Source organism: Oreochromis aureus, linkage group 23, assembly GCF_013358895.1.
Source record: "Oreochromis aureus strain Israel breed Guangdong linkage group 23, ZZ_aureus, whole genome shotgun sequence".
Lineage (NCBI taxonomy): Eukaryota > Metazoa > Chordata > Actinopteri > Cichliformes > Cichlidae > Oreochromis > Oreochromis aureus.
This window is the reverse complement of record NC_052963.1, coordinates 630,662-658,100: the sequence shown is the minus strand read 5'-3', so window position 1 is coordinate 658,100 and position 27,439 is coordinate 630,662. Positions and strand designations below refer to the sequence as shown.

Sequence of the window (27,439 nt, the reverse complement as noted above, 5' to 3'; positions counted from 1 at the left end):
GCAAATAAGAGTATTTGTATTAAATCATAGTAGTTGTGCCAAATCACAGTATTTCAGCCACATTGTGCTAGTTGTGCAAAAACATATACTATGATTTTGCAGACAGTCTATGTTTTTGCACAACTAGCACAATGTGGCTGAAATACTGTGATTTGGCACAACTACTATGATTTAATACAAATACTCTTATTTGCAGAAATACTATGCCTTAGTAGTAATACTATAACATAATAGATATACTATGATTTTGCAGACAGTCTATCTATTATGTTATAGTATTACTACTAAGTCGTAGACTTTCTGTTTTGTTATAGTATCTCTGCTGAATATAGTATATGTGCCAAATCATAGTATTTATAGCAAATCATAGTATTTGTGCTAACACATAGTATACTGCCACATTATAGTATTTGTGTAAAACCAGAATGTCTGCAAAATCATCATATATGTGTTATGTTATAGTATTACTACTAATGCATAGTCAAAGGAATTTGCAAAGAAAAGCGTCTGGACTTCTTTGAGTTGCTTGAAGACGTTTCACCTCTCATCCGAGAAGCTTCTTCAGTTCTAAGGTCAAATGGCCGAGAGTCCCAGATTTAAACCCAGTGGGAGTATCCCCCAAAGAGGGACAAAGGACCCCTGGTGATCCTCTAATCACATGAGCCAAGGTGTGAGAAAGCGGGTGTGGTACCTAATCAGCCAGGGTTTCGGGTGAGCTCATTGTGAAACCTGGCCCCACCTTGTCATGTGAATTCCTGAGGTCAGATGGCCCAGGATGTGAGTGGGCGTTAAGGCGTCTGGGGAGGGAACTCAAAACTGGATTATAGATGGCAGACAGTTGGTGTCGTAAACCACCACCTCTGTTCAAAGATGGTTGCCCCCACTGGGTTTAAATCTGGGACTCTCGGCCATTTGACCTTAGAACTGAAGAAGCTTCTCGGATGAGAGGTGAAACGTCTTCAAGCAACTCAAAGAAGTCCAGACGCTTTCCTTTGCAAATTCCTTTGACTACGATGACCTGGATGACTGAGAACCTTCACAGACATACTAATGCATAGTATTTCTAACAAATCATAGAATTCCTTCAAAATCATAGTATTACTGCAATTTCATAGTATTCTCAGGAGTTGTGCTAAAACGCAGTATTATTGCCAAATCATAGTATTTGTACTCAAACATATCAGTTCAGCTTATTTAACTCTTCTCAACAGCCCAACACCTCTTCTTCACCCAGTTTCAGCAGAATTGTGAGTGTTTTCACCCCTTTTCAGCACAAATCCCAGCTTTTTCAGGTGTTTTCAACAGAAATCTCTTTTTTAGCAGACATTCTGCTGATTCACCTGTTTTCAGTGCAACGTTCTACTTCTTTACCTCTTTTCAGTAGAAATTCTGCTGATTCACCTATTTTAAGCAGAATTTTCAGCCTTTCACCTCTTATCAATACAAATCTCAGTATCTTCTGCTCATTTCAGAGGAAACCATTTCACCTCTTTTCAGTAGAAATTTGAACTTCTGTACCCCTTTGAAGCAGAATCTTTGCCTTTTCACCTCTTTTCAGCAAAAGTTTCTGTTTTTCACTTGTTTTCAGCATAATTTTTCAGTTTCTTTACCGCCATACAATTTTTGCAGCTTTTCATCTTTTCAGTCATTTTCAGCAGGCAACTTCAGCGTTAAGCCATCCACACAGCATTTTCGCAGGAATGCAAATTGTGTGGATGCTGGAGGCATCCACACTATTGTTTTCCTGTTTCTCTTTATTGTGTGGATGCCCTAAAAGGGCTTCCACACTATTGAGTTCCTGTTTCTCTTTATTCTTTATTATTCCTCTAGTTGCTTCCGTACACTTTTTGGCACTTAACTACTTTCTCAGTTTTCAGCTGATTTTCTCAGTTCAAACTCTATACTGTTCTGCTCTTTCTGCTAATGATGGCTATGACTTTTGGTGTTTATTACTGTTATACTTTTTAAAAATTACACTTTTTTCCTTTAATTTGTCCCATTGAAATGAATGGGAAACTTCCACAATTCTGCTAAAACTTGCTTGTCTTTGAAACTTAACTACTTTGTCATACTTTCACCTAGAAACTCCATTCAAACTTTAAAATGTTCTCAGATTATTGGGCTATTCCTGTCTGATTCAGCTTTTTCAGATCTTCTACCGTTTTAATCTTATCTCTCTTTAAGTTTTCAGTTCCAAAATTGTGATTTTTCAGAAAATACATGCGTTGCTATGGTTGCTATGCAATTAAGTCAGAGTGAGTGCTGGTCCGTTCTGAATTTTCTCTTCATGTCTAAACAACTTCTTGCTACTCACTCAATTTCCACTCAATCCCCACAAATTATACATCAAAACGTAGGTACTTTTGCTGGCTTTCAGACAATGTCACTATCTTTATTGTGAGGTTTACCGTTTTTTCATAATTTGCCTCGGAGTGACACAAGGTCTGACAAGTCCCCATTCAAAGTCTATGGGGAGGTTTTGAAATTCAGAGCTGAAATTCTGTAACGGAGGCATTTTCAAATTGCCATATCTCTTTAACAAAGCAAAGTTAGGACATGAGGCTTGTGCCAATATATCTTCAGACACTGCTGACACTCACAGTGCAAGCAGTTTTTACAATTATCTTACCGTTGAGCAATGAATTACGTTTGTTTGAGGGGTGGAAATCTGTCCTTCTCTCAGTCTTCAAACTCTGGAAATGAAGCCGTTTCTTCTCTCGTCATATCTCCGCGACGGAGGTAGAACGAGCTATGAAAATCGCAGTCAAAATACACCAAAGTCCGCTGATTCACCCAGTACAAGAGTTATGCTGCTAGCCCTCCTAGTTTTTGAGTTACACGACGTTTTGTAACTCCAAAAACGGCGTTTTTTGCCTCTCACCGCGATCTATTTTCTGACTGCCCAAGTATCTGTCTTTCAGACCGCCGCCCCTTTCCAGGTGGCGCAATCAGTAATGACACGGCTCTGCAGCTCAAAGGTCGTGGGTTCAATCCCACCTTGGTCCACGTGTTTTTTTTCACTACAAATTTATACACTATCACAGACCTGTAATTTATATTGCTAATTTATTACAATTCTGCAAAGTTTTATGATTTTAGCAGCTTTCTCTAATATGGACCTCAGATTCTTGTTAACGTTCCATGGCAGAAACAAGTACACAGCCTGATGAAGCAGACTGAGGCAGTACCTCTGATTGGTAAATTTGAGCAGAACCAGGTTGTTCTTTCATTTCATTTCTTTATTTATTTCACACATGGTTCAACAGTGTTTCTTTTTCTACATACAGAACCTTCTGCCTCTTTTCAGCAGAAATTCTGCTCATTCACCTCTTCTCTTGTGTTGGAGTGCCCTCTTGTGGCGCCTTTTGGGTAGTGCCTTAGTAAACGTGAACACTGCAAAGAAGTGGTATCAGACTGGTTTGTAGTGGAGGAATTTGTTGCCAGTTTCTTTCATCGTTAATCCGTATTCATGTTGTAATGTAGTAACTTTTGTGGCACAAATACCACAATATGGCAGAAACACTATGTTTTGGCACAAATACTTTGATTTGGTATACTTTAGCTTCTTCACCCCTTTTCAGCAAAATTTTCATTTCTTTCACCCCTTTCAGCAGCACAAATTCCATTTTTTTTTGGGCTGTTTTCAGAAAAAAAAACTCTTTTCAGCAGAAACTCTGCTGATTCACCTCTTTTCAGCGCAAGTTTCTGCTCCTTTGCCTCTTTTCTGCAGAAATTCTGCTGATTTACCTCTTTTCTGCAAAATTTTCAGCCTTTTCACCTCTTCTCAGCACAATTCTCAGCAGCTTCTGCTCATTTTAGCAGAATTGTCGGTCTCTCCTCCGCTTCTTGAGAGAATGAGTTTAGTTCAGTGAGATGAGTAGCTGCCTTGAGACCAGGAGGGCCAGGTTCGAATCCTGCTTAGGGTGACATGTTTTTTTTCACCACCATACAACTTTTTGCAACTTTTCATCTTTTTCAGCTTTTCAGCAGACAGCTTCAGCGTTAAGGCATCCACACAGCATTTTCGCAGGAAATGCAAATTTTTCTAGTTATGTGTGCCTATGCCAAGAGGCACACATATTACTATTCGTCGGATTTATTATTCTTATTATGTGTGCCTATGCCAAGAGGCACACATATTACTATTCCTCGGATTTATTATTCTTATTATTATTATTATTTTCCTTTTTCCGCCTGAAATTTTGCAGTGTATCTCGACCCGCAGTTTTGAGACAAGCTTCATATATGTTACCTCATTTTGTGCGGCTGGATCTGGAATGGTGTGCTATGACTTTTGGTGTTTATGAATTTTATAGTTTTTAAATATTAATATTTTAGTGAAAATTTTCCCGCGCCTCTCTGCCAAACAGCTTTGACAATAGGGTTACATATGTTACATCATTTTGTGCGGCTGAAGCTGGACTAGTATGGTCTGACTTTTGGTGTTTATAACTTTTATAGTTTTTGAAATATTTAGATTTTAGTGCAAATTTGGGCCAATTCATCTTTTGGCGCCAAATAAACAGACTTCATTTGTGGTGTGTTGGCTCTCTCTAGTGGTATGCCGGGAGTGGTACAGCCTGTCTACCCTTATTTGGATTACCGTAATGATGACAATTTCAACGGTGCGCACAGCGTCGCTGCTTTCAGGAGCCATTGGAATTTTTAAGGTTGCGCAAATCATTCAAAAGTTACGGTAATGCTTGGTGGAAAACTCAATATCCCACAATTCATAGCGCCTCTACAGAGTGAACAATGGCGGCCACCACTTCGTTTTATATGTCTTTTATTCGTGTTTCTAGGTCACAAAATAAGCTTTTAAGATATTTTCAGGCGAGAATGTAGGTGTGTAAACTTCAAATATCTGCTTGTTTTATCAAGACATCCCATATTTAGCGACAGTGCTCTGACGACGTCGGTCCTGCCTGACAGCTAGTCCGGCTACCTAGCTAGCTGCCGCGACTTGGCTGCAAATGGATAGCGAGGGACTCTCTCTCTCGCTAGCTAGCACGACGGGAGTTTATATACAGCTGTGTGCGCGCTAAGTTACTGACGTTGGACTTTATTTTATTCATAATGGTTAGTTAGTAGAGTTGCCGTACAAACGGAATCGTGCCACATTCACAGAAAATATTACGATTTATTCTGTCGTTACGAAGCCTCCCCTGTCATTCTCTGCCTGTTGCAACTTCAATCATGAAACTGATCAATGATCGGCTTTTCGCTCTTGTTTGTTTATCGCCTAAACAACAGCTGCACGTTTAAGCTTGATCAGCTGTTGTTAGAATTCATTTGCTTCTAATTTCTAGTATCAGCTGATGTCGATGTGGAAAAAATAACTGAGTTGTTTGGTGGTGGAGCTACAACAGAGGGCAGCTATCCACCGGTGTGTGACAGAAAGGACATGCCGCGAACGAGACATAAAAGGCGGTGAGGCTACCGCCGATCGACCGGTGTTTGCTAACGCGGAGGTCAATCGTGGATCAGGGAAAGCGAAGGCAGGAGCGTGAGGTGAACTGAATTTCAGGTAAGAAGTTATGACCTGCACTCTATTTGGGTCAGATATAAACCGAGTTTAGGTGTAGTTTATTTAGCAGCAGTTCTCTTATGTGTTGCTGATAGCCGGCTAGCTAGCTAGCGCCGCTAGCATAGTTAGCTAGCGCCGCTAGCAACCCTTGGTGAAAAAGCACCCAGGCTTGGCTTATATTGAGGCGGGTGAAACTCGTGTCAGCACCGGTCGCTCTCTATTTGGGTCAGATATAAACCGAGTTTAGGTGTAGTTTATTTAGCAGCAGTTCTCTTATGTGTTGCTGATAGTCCGGCTAGCTAGCTAGCGCCGCTAGCATAGTTAGCTCGCGCCGCTAGCAACCCTTCGTGAAAAAGCACCCAGGCTTGGCTTATATTGAGGCGGGTGAAACTCGTGTCAGCACCGGTCGCTCTCTATTTGGGTCAGATATAAACCGAGTTTAGGTGTAATTCATTTTCGTTGACCTTTACAATCGTAATGCCACGGGAGTTTATATACAGCTGTGTGCGCACTAAGTTACTGACGTTGGACTTTATTTTATTCATTAGGGTTAGTTCATAGAGTTGCCGTGCTGTACAAAGCGGAATCGTCCCACATTCAGAGAAAACATTATGATTTATTCTGTCGTTACGAAGCCTCCCTGTCATTCTCTCGCGTGTTGAAACGTCAATCATGAAACTGATCAATGATCGGCTGTTCGCTCTTATTTATCGCGCTAAACAACAGCAGCACGTTTAAGCTTGATCAGCTGTTGTTAGAATTCTTTTGATTTTAATTTCTAGTATCAGCTGATGTTTGCTGGAGCATGAAGATGAAATCAGGAGATGTCCTTACTGAATCATCAGAGCTGAACTGGTGATGGAGAAACAGGTTTACACTTTAGGTGACATGAATGAGTTGAAGGGAAGTTATGAGTTGTTTCTGAGAGACAAAGACCAAGCTCCTTTTTGTGTAGCTGACAGCTGGTAACTGTGCAGGGGCGGATCTAGCAAAGCTTTTAGGGGGGCATTAACAGAGAAAGGTGGACACAAAGATATACTTTTCTTTCTTACTCTCATATAAAATATTTAGCTTTTATTAAATAGTTATCTGAATCTCACAACCAAAGTTTGTATAATAATACACAGGATTGGCTGTAGACCAGGGGTGGGCAATTCCAGGCCCGAGGGCGGTGTCCCTGCAGGTTTTAGATGTGTCCTTGAACCAACACAGCTGATTTAAATGGCTAAATTAGCTCCTCAACATGTCCTGTTCTCCAAAGGCCTGATAACGAACTAATCATGTGATTCAGGTGTGTTGACCCAAGGTGAGATCTAAAACCTGCAGGACACCGCCCTCGGGGCCTGGAATTGCCCACCCCTGCTGTAGACCATTGTTCATAATTCAGAACACTGTGTAAAAATAACAAAAACAAAAAGTGAATGCATGTGTGAAAAGTGGTCTATAATGTAATGCTTCAAAGTGTGTTCATGCAAACATTGTCGGGTCTGCCGTGGTACAATGGGACTTCTGCTCATGAACCTGTGTGCACAGCGTCTGCAAATCGGCGCTGTACAAAGTAACTTCATCTTTACACAAAACTGTAAGCTGTCATCTGTGAAGCGTGAGCGGTGTTTGTTTTACCATAGTTCATGGTGGAGAATGGCTGCTCTTCTGAGTTTTGCTCTCTGTAGCCGTATGAATGGCAAACTACAGTGATTAGCAGCGGCATAGGCACACATAAAATTTCTTCTGAAATTTTAAGCTTTCTAGTTATTATTATTATTATTCTCCATCTTCCGCCTAAATTTCGCACGTATCACGCCCGCAGTTTTGAGACAAGCTTCATATATGTTACCTCATTTTGTGCGGCCGGATCTGGAATGGTGTGCTATGACTTTTGGTGTTTATGAATTTTATAGTTTTTAAATATTAATATTTTAGTGAAAATTTTCCGCGCTCCTCTGCCAAACAGTTTTGACATTAGGATTACATATGTTAGATCATTTTGTGCGGCTGGAGCTGGACTATTATGTTGTGACTTTTGGTGTTTATGACTTTTATAGTTTTTAAATATTAATATTTTAGTACAAATTTAGGCCAATTCATCTTTTGGCGCCAAATAAACAGACTTCATTTGTGGTGTCTTGGCTCTCTCTAGTGGTATACCGGGAGTAGTACAGCCGAAAAGATTTATCCTTGTGTTGAAAACTCCATATCCCACAATTCATAGCACGCCTCTACAGAGTGAACAATGGCGGCCACCACTTCGTTTTATATGTCTTTTATTCGTGTTTCTAGGTCACAAAATAAACTTTTAAGATATTTTCAGGCGAGAATGTAGGTGTGTAAACTTCAAATATCTGCTTGTTTTATCAAGACATCCCATATTTAGCGACAGTGCTCTGACGACGTCGGTCCTGCCTGACAGCTAGCCGGCTACCTAGCTAGCTGCCGCACTTGGCTGCAAATGGATAGCGAGGGACTCTCTGTCGTTTCACCTCCCGGTCTCTCGCAAATGCTCGCACAGAATCGGAGTTACAGCTGGATGTGGAAAAAATAACTGAGTTGTTTGGTGGTGCTATAACGCGGAGCTACAACAGTGGGCAGCTATCCACGTGTATGACAGAAAGGACATGCCGCGACCGCCGATCGACCGGTGTTTGCTAACGCGGAGGTCAATCGTGGATCAGGGAAAGCGAAGGCAGGAGCGTGAGGTGAACTGAATTTCAGGTAAGAAGTTATGACCTGCACTCTATTTGGGTCAGATATAAACCGAGTTTAGGTGTAGTTTATTTAGCAGCAGTTCTCTTATGTGTTGCTGATAGTCGGCTAGCTAGCTAGTGCCGCTAGCATAGTTAGCTAGCACCGCTAGCGACCCTTTCGTGAAAAAGCACCCAGGCTTGGCTTATATTGAGGCGGGTGAAACTCGTGTCAGCACCCGGTCGCTTCGCCGACAGTATGTTTTAGCTGGACTTATTTTTCGTTTATATGGACCGATGATTTATTTATTTATTCATTTTAGTAATGGTATAAACAGTGAAAGGTGGTGGATTGGCCAGATGTAAACTTCAAATATCTGCTCGTGTTACCAAGACATCCCATATTAGCTCTGATGTTTTCGGTGCCTGCAAAGAGCTAGACAGGTAGCTAGCTAACCCGAGCTGGCTGTCTTTTTGACTCAGGGTCATAGCTGGACTTATTTTTCGTTTTTATGAGCCGATGAGGGTTTTTTTTAGTAACGGTACAAACAGTGAAAGGCGGTGGATTGTCCAGATGCTGGTCGATGTGGAAAAAATAACTGAGTTGTTTGGTAGTCGCTGACGGAGCTACAACTGAGGGCAGCTATCCACCGTGTGTGTCAGAAAGAACATGCGGGAACGAGGCGGCGAGGCGCATCACCGATCGACGTGTGGTAGATCGTGGATCAGGAAACCGAAGGCAGGAGAAGCAGGCGGCTGCGGTCGGAGCGTGAGGTGAACTGAATTTCAGGTAAGAAGTTATGACCTGCACTCTATTTGGGTCAGATATAAACCGAGTTTAGGTGTAGTTTATTTTTGTTGTGCTGACCTTTTACAATCAGTTATAATAACTCGTACTGCGTGGTAGCTAGCACGATGGAGTTTATGACAGCCTCCCTGTCATTCTCTCGCCTGTTCAAACTTCAGTCATGAAACTGATCAATGATCGGCTTTTCTCTCTTGTTTGTTTATCGCGCTAAACAACAGCAGCACGTTTAAGCTTGATCAGCTGTTGTTAGAATTCATTTGATTTTAATTCCTAGTATCAGCTGATGTTTGCTGGAGCCACAGCTGTAGAAGCGGCTGGTCGAAACCAGGAGATGACCTTACTGAATCATCAGAGCTGAACTGGTGATGGAGAAACAGGTTTACCTTTTTTTTAGGTGACATGAATGAGTTGAAGGAAGTTATGAACTGTTTCTGAGAGAAATAAACACCAAGCTCCTTTTTTATTTAGCTGACAGCTGGTAACTGTGCAGGGGCGGATCTAGCAAAGCTTTTGCCAGGGGCCAGGTAGGGCATTAACAGAGAAAGGTGGACACAAAGATATACTTTTCTTTCTTACTCTCATACAGGAGTGCAGAATTATTAGGCAAGTTGTATTTTTGAGGAATAATTTTATTATTGAACAACAACCATGTTCTCAATGAACCCAAAAAACACATTAATATCAAAGCTGAATGTTTTCGGAAGTAGTTTTTAGTTTGTGTTTAGTTTTAGCTATTTTAGGGGGATATCTGTGTGTGCAGGTGACTATTACTGTGCATAATTATTAGGCAACTTAACAAAAACAAATATATACCCATTTCAATTATTTATTTTTACCAGTGAAACCAATATAACATCTCCACATTCACAAATATACATTTCTGACATTCAAAAACAAAACAAAAACAAATCAGCGACCAATATAGCCACCTTTCTTTGCAAGGACACTCAAAAGCCTGCCATCCATGGATTCTGTCAGTGTTTTGATCTGTTCACCATCAACATTGCGTGCAGCAGCAACCACAGCCTCCCAGACACTGTTCAGAGAGGTGTACTGTTTTCCCTCCTTGTAAATCTCACATTTGATGATGGACCACAGGTTCTCAATGGGGTTCAGATCAGGTGAACAAGGAGGCCATGTCATTAGTTTTCTTCTTTTAAACCCTTTCTTGCCAGCCACGCTGTGGAGTACTTGGACGCGTGTGATGGAGCATTGTCCTGCATGAAAATCATGTTTTTCTTGAAGGATGCAGACTTTTTCCTGTACCACTGCTTGAAGAAGGTGTCTTCCAGAAACTTGCAGTAGGACTGGGAGTTGAGCTTGACGCCATCCTCAACCCGAAAAGGCCCCACAAGCTCACCTTTGATGATACCAGCCCAAACCAGTACTCCACCTCCACCTTGCTGGCGTCTGAGTGGGACTGGAGCTCTCTGCCCTTTACCAATCCAGCCACGGGCCCATCCATCTGGCCCATCAAGACTCACTCTCATTTCATCAGTCCATAAAACCTTAGAAAAATCAGTCTTGAGATATTTCTTGGCCCAGTCTTGACGTTTCAGCTTGTGTGTCTTGTTCAGTGGTGGTCGTCTTTCAGCCTTTCTTACCTTGGCCATGTCTCTGAGTATTGCACACCTTGTGCTTTTGGGCACCCAGTGATGTTGCAGCTCTGAAATATGGCCAAACTGGTGGCAAGTGGCATCTTGGCAGCTGCACGCTTGACTTTTCTCAGTTCATGGGCAGTTATTTTGCGCCTTGGTTTTTCCACACGCTTCTTGCGACCCTGTTGACTATTTTGAATGAAAGGCTTGATTGTTCGATGATCACGCTTCAGAAGCTTTGCGATTTTAAGACTGCTGCATGCCTCTGCAAGATATCTCACTATTTTTGACTTTTCTGAGCCTGTCAAGTCCTTCTTTTGACCCATTTTGCCAAAGGAAAGGAAGTTGCCTAATAATTATGCACACCTGATATAGGGTGTTGATGTCATTAGACCATACCCCTTCTCATTACAGAGATGCACATCACCTAATATGCTTAATTGGTAGTAGGCTTTCGAGCCTATACAGCTTGGAGTAAGACAACATGCATGAAGAGGATGATGTGGACAAAATACTCATTTGCCTAATAATTCTGCACTCCCTGTATAAAATATTTAGCTTTTATTAAATAGTTATCTGAATCTTACAACCAAAGTTTGTATAATAATACACAAGATTGGCTGTAGACCATTGTTCATCATTCAGAACACTATGTAAAAATAACAAAAACAAAAAGTGAATGCGAAAGTGCATACATATTTATTTTATGTGTTTGATGTGTGTCGGGCGTGGTCTGCAGTGCCGCTGCAGGGGAGGTGGACCCACAGGTGTAAAGTCTGTGCTCTCTTGGCTGTTTTTGGGTGTGTGTTGGGCTATGAGTTGAAAAGCTACGGCTGCCTGTGTGGGTACACCAACCATGTGTGAAAAGTGGTCCATAACGTAATGCTTCAAAGCATGTTCATGCAAACATTGTCGGGTCTGCCGTGATACAATGGGACTTCTGCTCATGAACCTCTGTGCACAGCGTCTGCAAATCGGGGCTGTACTGAAGTCACCTCATCTTTACCCAAAACTGTAAGCTGTCATCTGTGAGGCGCGAGCGGTGTTTGTTTTTATCATAATTCATGGTGGAGAATGGCTGCTCTGCTGAGTTTTGCTCTCTGTAGCCGTATGAATGGCAAACTACACTGATTAGCAGCGGCATAGGCACACATAAAATTTCTTCTGAAATTTTCGCTTTCTAGTTCTTATTATTCTTCTTATTATTATTATTCTCCATCTTCCGCCTAAATTTCGGCACGTATCACGCCCCGCAGGTTTGAGAAAAGCTTCATATATGTTACCTCATTTTGTGCGGCTGGATCTGGAATGGTGTGCTATGACTTTTGGTGTTTATGACTATTATAGTTTTTGAAATATTAATATTTTAGTGAAAATTTTCCCGCGCTCCTCTGCCGAACAGTTTTGACAATAGGGTTACATATGTTACATCATTTTGTGCGGCTGGAGCTGGACTAGTATGGTATACACTTTTGGTGTTTATGACTTTTATAGTTTTTGAAATATTTAGATTTTAGTGCAAATTTAGGCCAATTTCCATAGAAACAGACTTTATTTGTGGTGGGTTGGCTCTCTCTAGTGGTATACCGGGAGTAGTACGGCTGAAAATCTGTATGCTTGTTACAAAACTCCATATCCCATAATTCATAGCACCCCTCTGCGGAGTTAAACAATGGCGGACACCACTTCGTTTTAAACGTCTTTTATTCGTTTTTCTAGGTCACAAAATACACTTTTAAGATATTTTCAGGCGAGAATGTAGGTGTGTAAACTTCAAATATCTGCTCGTTTTATGAAGACATCCCATGTCTTGATAGCCGGCTAGCTAGCTAGCGCCGTTAGCGTAGCTAGCTAGCTAGCGCCACTAGCGACCCTTCGTGAAAAAGAACCCGGACTTGTCTTGCAGTGAGGCACCTGAAACGTTTCACCACCCGATCGCTCGCCAACAGTCTGTTTTAGGTGGACTTATTTTTCGTTTATATGGGCCGATGATGCTGGTCGATGTGGAAAAAATAACTGAGTTGTTTGGTGGTGGAGCTACAACAGAGGGCAGCTATCCACCGGTGTGTGACAGAAAGGACATGCCGCGAACGAGACATACAAGGCGGTGAGGCTACCGCCGATCGTCCGGTGTTTGCTAACGCGGAGGTCAATCGTGGATCAGGGAAAGCGAAGGCAGGAGCGTGAGGTGAACTGAATTTCAGGTAAGAAGTTATGACCTGCACTCTATTTGGGTCAGATATAAACCGAGTTTAGGTGTACTTTATTTAGCAACAGTTCTCTTCGTGTTGTTGCTGATAGCCGGCTGGCTAGCTAGCTAGCGCCGCTAGCTTAGCTAGCTAGCGTGCTAGCGACCCTTCGTGAAAAACCACCCAGGCTTGGCTGATAGTGAGGTGGCTAAAATTTGTTTAATCGCCCGATCGCTCGGCAAGGGTCTGTGTCTTAGCTGGACTTATTTTTCGTTTATATGGGCCGATGATGCTGGTCGATGTGGAAAAAATAACTGAGTTGTTTGGTGGTGGAGCTACAACAGAGGGCAGCTATCCACGGTGTGTGACAGAAAGGACATGCCATGAACGAGACATACAAGGCGGTGAGGCTACCGCCGATCGACCGGCGTTGCTAACGCGGAGGTCAATCGTGGATCAGGAAAGCGAAGGCAGGAGCGTGAGGTGAACTGAATTTCAGGTAAGAAGTTATGACCTGCACTCTATTTGGGTCAGATATAAACCGAGTTTAGGTGTAGTTTATTTTCGTTGTGCTGACTTTTTCAATCACTTACAATAACTCGTACTGCGTGCTAGCTAGCACCACGGAGTTTGTATACAGCTGTGTGCGCGCTAAGTTACCGATGTTACCGATGTTGAACTTTATGACAGCCTCCCTGTCATTTCTCTCGCCTGTTGAAACTTCAGTCATGAAACTGATCAATGATCGGCTTTTTCTCTCTTGTTTGTTTATCGCGCTAAACAACAGCAGCACGTTTAAGCTTGATCAGCTGTTGTTAGAATTCTTTTGATTTTAATTTCTAGTATCAGCTGATGTTTGCTGGAGCATGAAGATGAAATCAGGAGATGTCCTTACTGAATCATCAGAGCTGAACTGGTGATGGAGAAACAGGTTTACCCTTAGGTGACATGAATGAGTTGAAGGAAGTTATGAACTGTTTCTGACAGACAAATATACACCAAGCTCCTTTTTTGTGTAGCTGACAGCTGGTAACTGTGCAGGGGCGGATCTAGCAAAGCTTTTGCCAGGGGGCCAGGTAGGGCATTAACAGAGAAAGGTGGACACAAAGATATACTTTTCTTTCTTACTCTCATATAAAATATTTAGCTTTTATTAAATAGTTATCTAAAACTTACAACCAAAGTTTGTATAATAATACACAAGATTGGCTGTAGACCATTGTTCATCATTCAGAACACTGTGTAAAAATAACAAAAACAAAAAGTGAATGCAAAAGTGCATAAATATTTATTTTACGTGTTTGATGTGTGTGGGCGGGCGTGGTCTGCAGTGCCGCTGCAGGGAGGTGGACCCACCTGAGCGGCACCTGCAATCACGCCTCTCGGGCGTAGTCTGTGCTCTCTCGGCTGTTTTTGGGTGTGTGTCGGGCTGTGAGTTGAAAAGCTACAGCCGGCTGTTTGGGTACACCAACCATGTGTGAAAAGTGGTCCATAACGTAATGCTTCAAAGCGTGTTCATGCAAACATTGTCGGATCTGCCGTGGTACAATGGGACTTCTGCTCATGAACCTGTGTGCACAGCGTCTGCAAATCGGCGCTGTCTAAGTAACTTCATCTTTACACAAAACTGTAAGCTGTTATCTGTGAAGCGTGAGCGGTGTTTGTTTTACCATAGTTCATGGTGGAGAATGGGTGCTCTTCTGAGTTTTGCTCTCTGTAGCTGTATGAATGGCAAACTACACTGAATAGCAGCGGCATAGGCACTCATAAAATTTCTTCTGAAATTTTCGCTTTCTAGTTCTAGTTGCCACTTTTTGTACTTTTTTGGCACTTAACTACTTTCACAATTTTCAGCCGATTTTCACCGTTCAAATTTTAAACTATTCTGCTATTTCTGCTAATGATGGCTATGACTTTTGGTATTTTATGCTATTATACTTTTTAAAATATTAAGCTTTTTTCCTTTAATTTGTCCCATTGAAATGAATGGGAAACTTCCACAATTCTGCTAAAACTTGCTTGTTTTTGAAACTTAACTACTTTCTCATACTTTTGCCTAGAACAACCATTCAAACTTTAAAATGTTCACAAATTATTGGGCTATTCATTAATGATTCAGCTTTTTCATATCTGTTACCATTTTCATCTTATCCCTCTTTTAGTTTTGAGTTTCATTTTTGTGATTTTTCACAAAATACATGCGTTGTTATGGTTGCTATGCACTTGGCTTTCAGTGTGCCACTAAAGGTTTTGCCGTCTTCTCTTCATGTCCGAACAACTTCTTGCTACTTGCTCAATTTTCACTCAACTTCCACAAATTATATATCAAAACGTAGGTATTTTTGCTGGCTTTCAGAAAATGTCACTATCATTGTTGTGGGATTTATAGAATTTTGGAAAATCTCCTCAGACCAACACAAAGTCGGAAAAGTCTCCATAGAAAGTCAATGGAGAGTTTCTTCAAAATCACCGCTGGATTTCTGTAATGAGAGGCATATTCGAATCGTCGTATCTCCTTAACGAAGCGACGTTAAGACATGAGGCTTGTCCCGGTATATCTTCAGACACTCCTGACGCTCACAATTCAAGAATTTTTTTCTCACCTATTACCATTCTGGAATGAGTTACACTTGTTTGAGGGTAGGAAATTCGTCCTTCGCTCAGATTTTAAACTCTGGAAATGAGGCACTTTTTTCTCTCGTCATATCTTTTTGATGGATTTCCACAGAGACCTGAAAATTTCCATGATTGTTCACCAAAGCCTGCTGTCTCTTACGGTGAAAGAATGATATTGATACTCCAAATAGATTTAGAGTTAGAAAGCGTTGTTTGAAGGCAAGTCAAGGCAGTTTTTGCTTTGCTCTACTCAGTTATGGTGCATTAGAAGTCAAATATCTTTAATAATTCATATTTTAATGATACATTGTCAACACTTGAAGATTCCCCCATCTCTTCTGAACAAAACGGTGTAAGAATGACCGTTCTAGCCCCTACGGTTAGGAAATTATGGTCATTTGTTTGAGGGGAGTCATCATTATGAGAAATAGACTGCAAAAATCCTGTGTCTCTCTGTGCTGCGTGCACCTGTTTTGGCGGGAAAAAGTGCACAGGCTCTCTGATTGGTGGATTCTAATTCAGCAGCTCCCAGGCTGCTTGACTGAGCTAGAAACTTACTTCTCTCTCCCTGTGTGTGTGTGTGTGTGTGTGTGTGTGTTTGTGTGTGTGACAGAGAGAGAGAGAGAGAGAGAGATAAAGCCTTTTTATGGGATGATCTCATTGTAAGATTCAAATTCAATATATTTAGACTGGTTGACTGAATTGAATCTTGTGTGTGTGTGTGTGTGTGTGTGTGTGTGTGTGTGTGTTTGTGTGACAGAGAGAGAGAGAGAGAGAGAGAAAGCCTTTTTATGGGATGATCTCATTGTAAGATTCAAATTCAAATTCAATGTGTCTCTCTCTTTGCATGTGTGTTTCCATATGTGTCCATATTTGTGATTGTGTGGCTGTTATATTTTTTTTTGCTGATTTTTTTCATTTAACAAGTATATTTGAGGGACCCTTAGCATGTTCAGCATTTTTTCAGCTGTCCATTTTGCTTTTCCAATTTTTCTGTTTAAGTTATTACTATTGCGCTAAATCATAGCATTTCTGCTGTTTTATAAGATTTGTGCTAAATATAGTATTTCTGATTAATTATAGTTTTTCTACCAAATCATAGTACAGTATTTTTGCTTTTTATACGATTTTTATAGGATATTTATATTGCTTAATATAGTATTTCTGCTTTTTATAGGATTTGTGCTTAATATAGTACTTCTGCTTATTATAGGATTTGTGCTTAATATAGTATTTATGCTAAATGTAGTATTTATGCTTAATCATAGTATTTCTATATATTTCTGCCAGGTCCCCAGGCAGCCAATCCTCTGTGAGGACTGAGGCATTCAAATTTACATATCAGGGCCTGCACGGCTTCCCAGCCAGCCAATCATATCTGAGGGCTGAGACATTCAAATTTACAAATCAGGGCCTGCACGGCTTCCCAGCCAGCCAATCATATCTGAGGTCTGCGCTTTCTTCTCCTGTCATATCTCAGCAACGGATGTACAAAGATCAATGAAAATCGCAGTCAAAGTACACCAAAGTCCGCTGATTCACCCAGTACAAGAATTATGCTGCTAGCCCTCCTAGTTTTTGAGTTACACGACGTTTTGTAACTCCAAAAAGCGGCGTTTTTTCGCCTCTCACCGCGATCTATTTTCTGACTGCCCAAGTATCTGTCTTTCAGACCGCCGCCCCTTTCCAGGTGGCGCAATCAGTAATGACACGGCGGCTCTGCAGCTCAAAGGTCGTGGGTTCAATCCCACCTTGGTCCACGTTTTTTTTTTTTTTCACTACAAATTTATACACTATCACAGACCTGTAATTTATATTGCTAATTTATTACAATTCTGCAAAGTTTTATGATTTTAGCAGCTTTTCTAATATGGACCTCAGATTCTTGTTAACGCTCCATGGCAGAAACAAGTACACAGCCTGATGAAGCAGACAGAGGCAGTACCTCTGACTGGTGAATTTGAGCAGAACCAGGTTGTTCTTTCATTTCATTTCTTTATTTATTTCACACATGGTTCAACAGTGTTTCTTTTTTTCTACATACAGAACCTTCTGCCTCTTTTCAGCAGAAATTCTGCTCATTCACCTCATCTCTTGTGTTGGAGTGCCCTCTTGTGGCGCCTTTTGGGTAGTGCCTTAGTAAACATGAACACTGCAAAGAAGTGGTATCAGACTGGTTTGTAGTGGAGGAATTTGTTGCCAGTTTCTTTCATCTTTAATCCGTATTCATGTTGTAATGTAGTAACTTTTGTGGCACAAATACCACAATATGGCAGAAACACTATGTTTTGGCACAAATACTTTGATTTGGTATACTTTAGCTTCTTCACCCCTTTTCAGCAAAATTTTCATTTTTTTCACCCCTTTTCAGCACAAATTCCATTTTTTGGGGCTGTTTTCAGAAAAAAAAACTCTTTTCAGCAGAAACTCTGCTGATTCATCTCTTTTCAGCGCAAGTTTCTGCTCCTTTGCCTCTTTTCTGCAGAAATTCTGCTGATTCACCTCTTTTCTGCAAAATTTTCAACCATTTCACCTCTTATCAGCGCAATTCTCAGCAGTTTCTGCTCATTTCACCATAATTGTCAGTCTCTCCATCTCTTACCTTGTGAGAGTGAATTTGGCACAGTGAGATGAGTAGCCGCCTTGCGCCCAGGAGGTCCAGGTTCGAATCCTGCTCAGGGTGACGTTCTTTTTTTCACCACCATACAACTTTTTGCAACTTTTCATCTTTTTCAGCTTTTCAGCAGACAGCTTCAGCGTTAAGGCATCCACACAGCATTTTCGCAGGAAATGCAAATTTTTCTAGTTTTATCTGTCAGCCTCACCCATCAAACTCACGGGGCGGGGTTAACGCTGCCCATGCAGCTTCTCTAACATTTGATTGGTTGCCGTGCAATGTAAGTCAAAACAGGTCGATCCTAGATAATCGATTGCTTCTGTAGACTTGAGGCAGCCAGGTATCCCAGAATGCGTTTCAAATCACAGGCAGCAATGGTGGTGGTGTAGTTTTAAAATACCCCCGTTTTCTGTCACCAACTACACTTTTAACAGTGTTTTAGCCGCGAATGTCGCCGTAATCTTCACATGTCTGGTCAGGTTGTCAGCATAGAACATGTTTGCAAAAGTGCTCAGATGTTTTCAGAGATTTCAGTAGCTCTGCTAACAGTCAGCATGCAGAGTGCACCGAGGGGGTTACGTCAACGGTTTGTTTACATATTCCACTCTCCGTGTTCCACATGTTGCATTCGCAGAGATTCGCATTTTCACCGAACGATCGTCTCTTTCCGCCTGGTCTTGTGTCTCTGTGCTTCTGTAACATAAAGAACGAGCTGACATGTTTCTCAGGACACCAGCGATCAGCTCAGCAGGCCCTCAGTTTACCTGCATGCGTCCTCCTCACCTGTCAGCTGTTTAACACCTGCTGCTAATTCAAGAAACACGCCCACGTTACCTGGTGATAGTCACAGTTTAACTGGGCAGCCGGTGCTTGATATAACGCAATGTCAGCGCATTTTTCTGCACAACATAAGTAAATATAGTATTTTTCCCGAGCGCAGAGCTGCTGGAGCTTGTTTCTTACAGAGGACTTTATAGGCGAACCCACTTCATCGGCAGCTGATGTCCAATCACCTGCACACAGCTTTGAAACCTCACCTGAGTTTTAGCTCTCAGTGGTTAAACGCTGGACTTAATTCACTCAGGTTTTGTCTGTCGGGTCACGTTTACTTCGCTGTTTTATTTACAACTGAGCAAATCGGTTTGGCTCAAATTAAAGTTATGTTTCATAACTGCAGAGTTTTACAGACGTTTAATGGTTCACTGGCACATGTGTTAGACTGAACTATTCGCTTTTCTTTATCTGGTGTGTTTTGGATTTAACAGTGAATTTTGAGATTAAACTGACTTTTAAAATGTTTTTATACAAAGAGGAAAAGAAGGCGCATTTCCACCGAGAGGAGCAGAGTTTGCAACAGCATGTTCAAGATGAAGACTGCAACCTGGACAGAAATATTATATCATCTGTTTTTAATAGTTATTTAACTGTATTCTAAGCACCAGCTATGTTAGAATTTTTAGAGTTTACTTAACTAAAAATAAATGAGCTTAACATATAATTTGTGTGATTGATTCTCTCTCTCTCTCTCTCTTTTTTTTTTTTTTTTTTGCTTTTTCGGTCATGTTATGTTTAACTGTAAAGGTTTGTTACAAACTATGAAACACATCGTGCAGACTTCTGGATGTTAGAAGAAAACTAATACTGCTCATGAATGAGACTAAAGGCAGGAAGGTGTCCTTTAAAACTAAACATGTTAATAGGACCTCCCTATTTATATCGTAGTTTATGATATAGCACGTGTATTTCGGTAATAGCCTACTGATTTCAGCAGGTCACATGGGCGTTATCTGTGATACTCCTTAACTATAATTTATCCAAGTTAACGTCAGTTAACCATTCAGACAGTTCTTTTGCAATGAAAACATAAACACCCATGCTGCGTAATGTTTACATTATAGCTGCTTATGCAGTAACCATGGTAACCACGGACTCTGAGCGGCTGGATCGACGGAGGTCAGACAACAATTTTACATGTATGATCTTAAAACAGGACACAGCCAATATCCGTGCTGGCCTCATATCAAATGTGACCGCAGACTGAGTCTATGTTTGATGTTTGCTTTATATCTAATCTTCCTCTCAAACATTTAAACAGCAGCGAGTCTGCAGCTGAGGGAATACAAACTCAAATTGTCGGAACAGGTTCGATCGTGGATTCATTTGGTGATTTATTAAATGTATAACTGTTAGTCTAATCTGCTGCTGAGTCTCTTACACTGATGAAAATGCAGATAACACAGATCACGAACACCTGTTCAACCAATCACTTTCATTCCACTTTGATCTGCGACAAACTGACGGTTCATCTCTGTTACAGTGTTGCGTTAGACTGCTATATTTTTGTGTTCTTTATGCTGTAGATTTTCACGTCTCTGGAATAGTTGGCAGTATTAAGGATGCTTTTCTGTAAAATCATATTGATATGACCCGTGACATATTCGTAGATGACAGTTAGATAGTCAGCTGGGAAACTCTGTGTTAACTCAGAGATCTGAAGATATCGTGGAGAGATGCTGATCTTGCTCCGTGGTGTACAGGTCACCCTCATGATTAATATAAAAATATTAGCCGAACATCATGAAGTCTGTATGTGTTTCATAGTGTCGAACAACCTTTGTACAGTTAAAGCCAGCAGTTACTACATGACGGAAACACCAACGTTTTCTCTTTTATGCGTTTATACGCAGGTCACGCTGATTACTGAACAGAAACCCAAAGATCAGCTGTTAATCGAATTTATTTGCTCTCTCTCCTCCTTAAACATGTTTTTAATGTTAGTTATAATTCAGAATTGGCGACTGAAACACGTAGGACACATAAGAACATCAGGAAATAAAACCCCGATAAATATAACCTCAGTAAAAGAAGTCAGTGTCAGCGGGGGTTATTACAGCTGTGTACCGGGGCCTGCGCTTTGTCGGCGTTAACAACAGCTCGATTGCTTGCGAGGCGAGCGGGTCTATCCCACGCTTTGCCGTGAGACTGGGCAGACATCTCCGAAATCATCGAAGCACTTTTGCAAAGAGGCTGTATCTTGACAAACCGATCAGACATATGAAGATTAAACCACTACATTCTCGGCTAAAAAAATATTAAAACTGTATTTGGTGACACACAAACAGGGTTTTTCAAAGTTCAGTTCTGCCGGTTGTTGTGGGCTAAAAACAATGGCCACCAGGTCAAAGCAATGGTTTTGAGTCGATCAGCGTTAACCCCGCCCCCTGAGTTTGATGGGTGAGGCTGACAGATAAAATTATTTCATGATGAGAGCCAGGCGCCAGGACTGCCAAAATGAAATAAATAAATATATCATGAAATAATTAATTAAATGTGTCAATAATTAATTAGAATGTGAAATACACAAATAATTAATTAAATGTGTCAATAATTAATTAATTAAATGTGTCAATAATTAATTAAAATGTGAAATACATAAATAATTAATAAAATGTGTCAATAATTAATTAATTACATGTGTCATAACTATTTATTTAATTAATTAATTCCCATTTTAATTAATTATTGCCACATTTAATTAATTATTTAATGGTGTATTTAAGTAATTCATTATGGCAGTCCTGGCGTTCCATATATTCTATCATATTTAAACTTATATCATTAAAAGCTTATACTGACTACTAAGTACAATTTTCCATTGACAGTACTGTTTTCTCTTGTTTATTAAATTAGGGAGTTAGGGGTAGCACTGGTCTTTTGTTTGGTTTTTGTTTCACCCAGGGTTTAGGTAGCACCTCCCTCTTTCAATAAGCTTGTTTTGTTTGTTATTTTGGCCTTTGTTCACCCTGGAGTTAAAGCTTTCAGTTTGGGAGTAATAAAATCACCTTACCTTGTAAATTGGCTTCTGGGTATGACTTTGGGGACCAGGGTGGGGTCACCTTCCTTTTAAACCCTTATGTTGCACTCCTGTTCTCTCTGCCAGGAACAAGAGATGATGGCTGTAACTCAGAAGGTAGAGCAGGTCGTCTGCTAATTCGAAGGTTGGTGGTTTAAATATTCTTGAGCAAGGTACTAATCCCAGTTTTCTCTCTAATGCATCTATTGTGGATGACTGATATGAATGTGTTCTAATGTTAGCTGGGAAGCACTTATAAAGAAAATGTTTGTTTTTTTAAAGTGCTGTTGTGAAATGGGGCAAGTTGTATTAATTTGAGTGCTCAGGCAGAGTAGAAAAGTACCATATAAGAACCGGAAGATTTACCAAAAGCACATGGGTGCAGCTTACACAGGGGCCAAGTCCCAGCAAGCCCCAGTCCCAGCCATGCATACACACACAACACAGCCACCCTGTAGTGTAGTGGGCACATTTTAAACAACAAATTGCTTTGCAAGAGGAAGCTGCCACACTGACCCAACTCTCAGCGAAAAGGTGAGGTGCGGGGGACGCTGGAAAGGAGAATGATGGGTTTGAGACCAGGTTGGAGCTTGCAGAGGAGGTTGTTGTGGGGTTGAACTAACCTGGTTACACGAGTGTGAACTGAGACAGTTTTGAGTTAGCTGATTGTATCATACAGCTGTTCTGATAGGATAGATAAAATCTTATGGCGACAGAATACAATGTGAGACAGTTTGATGAGTCTGAATGCACTGAGAACTGAAGTGAGAGTTTAACTGGGCAAGTGGCTGGGAGCTCTGTGAAGGTGAGGAGAGGACAAATGGTGTTAATTGAGTTGAAAATGGAAATGTTTCAGGTCAAGAAGCGGGTCTACGGGATCTGAGTTAAATAGTATCATCAATAGAGAGTGGGCTAGTGTGGCTGACCAATTGCTGAGGCCATTCCTCTGCAGATGATCTGTTAGCTGTTTGACAAAGTGATGGCTTTTTAATTAGTGGTTAAATTACTGCCACGTTAAAGGCCTGTGGTACATAGCCTATTAACAGAAATAGGTTGATCATATTTAAGATTGAAGCATTAATTAATGGCAGGACATCTTTGATCCTGGGGGTCTAATAGACACACTGATGTTTTAGAAGAAGTGATATTAGTTTAGTTAACTTACAAGTTAACTTGAGTTCTTATTTAACTTAAGTTAACTTAGAAAGATCAATTTGAGAGGAGTCTAAATACATATAAATATGACTGAAAGTAGGTGTATATAATAATAAGTCATTAAGATGATTATGAGTCATTTTTTTCTCTAATGGTTAAAATTTTATTTGTGAAGAAGTTCATGAAGTCATTACTAGTTAACGTTAAAGGGATTGTTGGCTCAGTAGAGCTCTGACTGTTTGTCAGCCTGGCTACAGTGCTGACAAACAGTCTAGCAGATCATTACATGAAGGAACCTTTTAAAAACAAGCGCGTTCATGCTCACAGGTGCACACACGGGTGATCACACACACAAACTACACCCTTTTTGGCTCCTACCTCAAAGCACACTGTGCGCTGTCGATCTCACGTGCTGCACAATAATGTTTAATATTTAGTATTTACTGTCATATTCCCATATATCATTGTGATGTTGTTTATTACTCTCGTTTTCTTCTGCTTGCTTTCTTTTTTTTCTTTCTCAACAGGTGATCCAGGTGATCGATATATGTATTTTTTGTCTGCTTATTCTGTTGGTTTTGGTTTTGCCCTTCTCCCCGTCCCTCTTCTCAGCTGTTTTCTTTCCTCTTTCTTTCTCCCTTTCTTTCCACCAGTCAAGTCTGTCCCGTATTCAGCAAGTGAAAATAAAATAAACAATAAAGGTGAATCAAATGGACCATTACGGCAAGGCTGGGATGGTCCATTTGGTAAAAAGTAAATCCGTTGGGCATCTTTCTCCGCCTTTAGACAATAATTCTGATGGCAAAAGAGCCAAACGGGACAGGTTAAAAAAAAAAAAAAAAAAAAAAAAAAAAATGAAGAGTGTTAGATTGCTGAAGTGCTGAAGAGGTCTATTAACTATGTGTTAATAGACCTCTCTGCATCGAATCATATCTGTTATTAATCTCTGTCTCTCTTCCACAGCATGTCTTTATCCTGTTTTCCTTCTCTCACCCCAACCGGTCGCAGCAGATGGCCCCGCCCTCCCTGAGCCTGGTTCTGCCGGAGGTTTCTTCCTGTTAAAGGAGTTTTTCCTTCCCACTGTCGCCAAAGTGCTTGCTCATAGGGGGTCATATGATTGTTGGGTTTTTCTCTGTATTTATTATTGTGCGATCTACTATACAATATAAAGCGCCTTGAGGCGACTTTTGTTGTGATTTGGCGCTATATAAATAAAATTGAATTGAATTGAAGAGAAGAGAAATATGGGGTTGTTCTTATTTTCTTCAATCAGTGATGAGTAGTAAGATGTTCTAGCTTTATGGAGGGCTTTATTTATTCCAGGTCGAATCAAGAATTCTAAATTAGTGAGATGACATTTCCTCTCCAAAAGTATGCATAGCCATCTGCAGTGAAGATGTAACACCATTAATGAGATAATTGGCCTCTATTGGAGAAGAGGTTAGGTATCTGCTCTGCACTGTGTTGGCACATGGCATTGAAGAAGAGTGGACAAATTACATCCTTAAACTTAATTATGGCACTTTCAGAAAGACATTTACTGTAATCAAATGCAGTTCCCACTACTGCATAATCCATTATTGTAAATATGAATGTTATTAACAATTGAGCAGACAAAAGAAGGTTTTCATGGAATTCTTTTCTACTCTCCCAGAGTGCTCAAAGCGCTTTAAACAACACAAGCACTTTCTATCTAACATTCTTGTCCAACGATATTTGAAATGCAGACTGGAAACTTCAACGGATGACCCACAGCCACCTCATGTTCGGTTTCCATGCCATATCTCAGAACAAGATCCAGAGTGTGATGGGTGGGCTCTTTTCCATTTTGAGAGAAGCTGGTGTAGTCAAACAATAGATTAATTACTGTTTTGAGGCTGTGATTATTAGCATGGATATTAAAATCACCCAGAACAATTATTTTATCTGAGCTTTGCACTAAATCAGATAAAAAATATAGAGAAATCAGACAGAAACTCTGAGTAGGGACCAGGTGGACGTGGTTAAGAGATAACAAATAACTGGCTTTTGAGTTTTCCAATTATGGCAGACAAGGCTAAGAGTTAGGCTTTCAAATGAATTAAATCTGTCTGGGTTTATGGTTCATTAATAAGCTGGAGTGGAAGATTAAATCAATATATTGATAAATTAATAAATCATTTACTAACAGAGACTTAGAAGTGAAAAAACTAATGTTTAATTATTTTACTCTTAGGTGCAGCTGATGATGCTTTATTGTTCTTAGTGATTTTTTTAATGCTTAAATTGTTTTTTGTTACCTTTTGGTTCTTTTTTGATTACATGGGAGTGGACAAAGTCTCTATGGGAATGGGGTTTGGGGGAATGACAGGAGTAAAGACGCTGCAGAGGTGTGTAAGCCTGCAACTCTGCTGCCTGGACCCAAGTCAAATGCCAAAGCCAAATGTTTCCTGGAGACTCCCCTGACACATAGTAGACAACAGGAATGATGTCAAATCCTGAAAGAGGAACACTATCTTCAAGAAGCAAAACAGACTAAAGGCAAAATAAGTGACAATGAGACATGTACCAGTAATTCTGCCATGGTCCAAATAATACAAGGGATAGTCAACGCCAACGGAGAACCAGAAGCCTCACAAAGAAAAAGAATGTACTCACTGTTCAGAATAGTACTGTTCAATGCCTCCATGATGACTGCTTTTATGGATTCATTTACCCAGCTGGCCCAAATAGAGAGATATCCTGGTGCTCAGTATGTGCCATTCTGAGGGAGTTCACCAAGGCCTGCGGCATGGGCTACACCTGGTGGTCCCCAGGGGTTACTGCTGGGAATCAGGGAAAAAATGTTCCATTCTTCATTCCTATTTAATGACACAGCTTCCTCTGGATGCAAAGGACAGTTGACCAAGGACAGTTCTTCAATTCATCAACAAACCTGTAAGAATCAACATAGGCTGTCTTAGCTTCATCTGAACTGAAGAAATCAAGTCAAGTCAAAGCTTACTTATATAGCACATTTTTAAATAATCTCCAGGGACCAAAGTATGTACAACTTATACAAAATACACACTATATAAAACAGTCACTAAATTAACAATGAATATAAACTAAAAATCAAATAAAACAAGTAAATAAACTGTAAAAAACAAATAAAACAAAACACCAGTGTATTCTGCTCAACTAGACCTGAAAGCAAGTGAGAACAAAAAGGTTTTTGAAAGTGTTAAATGACTGGGAGACCGGGCAGCACTAATGTGAAGAGGCAAGTTGTTCCAAAGATCAGGAGCCACCACTGAAAATGCTTGATTGTCTCTGCTTTTAAACCTGGATCTCAGAATCTAGGCCTTTACCTTACTGAGGAGCCTTAGTTGAAAGAAACTTGTCAAAAGTCACACCAAGGGTCCTTGTAACCAGACAACAGTAAGAGGCTAAAAGACCAATGGCGCGATCATACACATCTAACAGGTTGGGTCGCCAAAATAAAATAATTTATCTTTTACTTTTGTTCAGATTGACGACGTTTATGTCAAGCCACCAGTTATTTCCAACCGTGATTGTACATCTGTTGGTTTGTATAGGCAAATATATCTGTAGGCCATCTTCAAAGCAATGACAACAGATGCTATGTTTAGGGATGTTGTAATGAAGGTAGACTTTTTGTCAGCCTGGCTACAGTGCTGAAGAGAAACCTGGGGTTGTTCTTATTTTCTTCAATCAGTGACGAATAGTAAGATGTTCTGGCTTTGCGGAGGGCTTTCTTATAAAGCAGCAAACTATTTCTCCAGGCTAAATGATGATCCTCTAAATTTGTGACACGCCATTTCCTCTCCAGCTTACGAGTCATCTGCTTTAGGCTACTGTTTAATGTCTGCCCAAGAAAAGAAATTTCAATTAGTATGGGAAGTTTGTTTAAGCTGGTGGAAAACATTACTTTAACACTTACCTTTTGGACAAAATCATCTTACCTGTGGTTTCTCCTGATGGTGTGCCAGCCAAAAGAGTCCCCAGGCATCTCGAGTTCCCTTTTAAAGTTTCCTGGCGGTACCAAGTGATTGAAGACAGGATTGAATAGATTAGTTTATTGTAGATTATAGGCAGCAGTCCAAGTGGGAAATATTTATTTTAATAATTGTAATTACGGTTATTATGCCTACACTATTGATTTGATATTAATAAAGGTTATTAGATAAGAAATGTGTGTGTAGTTTAGGTTCATACGTAACCCCAGATAATGGTATGGGCCATTTAGCAGCAGTCCATAAAGGGGTACCATTTAACATCAGAGGGTGTTGCTGGAGCCATGTCCCATCACTGGGCTACATTGTTTTATTTTATGTTATGCATTTGGAATTTAAATGTTGATGAATAAAACATGGTGGGTCTGTATCCCTTCTCTGCCTCAAGCCTCCCATTTGA

The 27,439-nt window shown here is 40.5% G+C and overlaps 1 long non-coding RNA gene across 1 annotated transcript; it reads left to right on the top strand.

Annotated features, from left to right (window-relative positions):
- The first annotated feature begins 12,756 nt into the window (after positions 1-12,756).
- LOC120436472 lies at positions 12,757-23,593 on the top strand. Its single transcript, XR_005610468.1, has 3 exons — positions 12,757-12,818; positions 21,977-22,423; positions 23,572-23,593. It is a non-coding gene; the product is annotated as an uncharacterized LOC120436472 (long non-coding RNA).
- Positions 23,594-27,439: the final 3,846 nt, after the last annotated feature.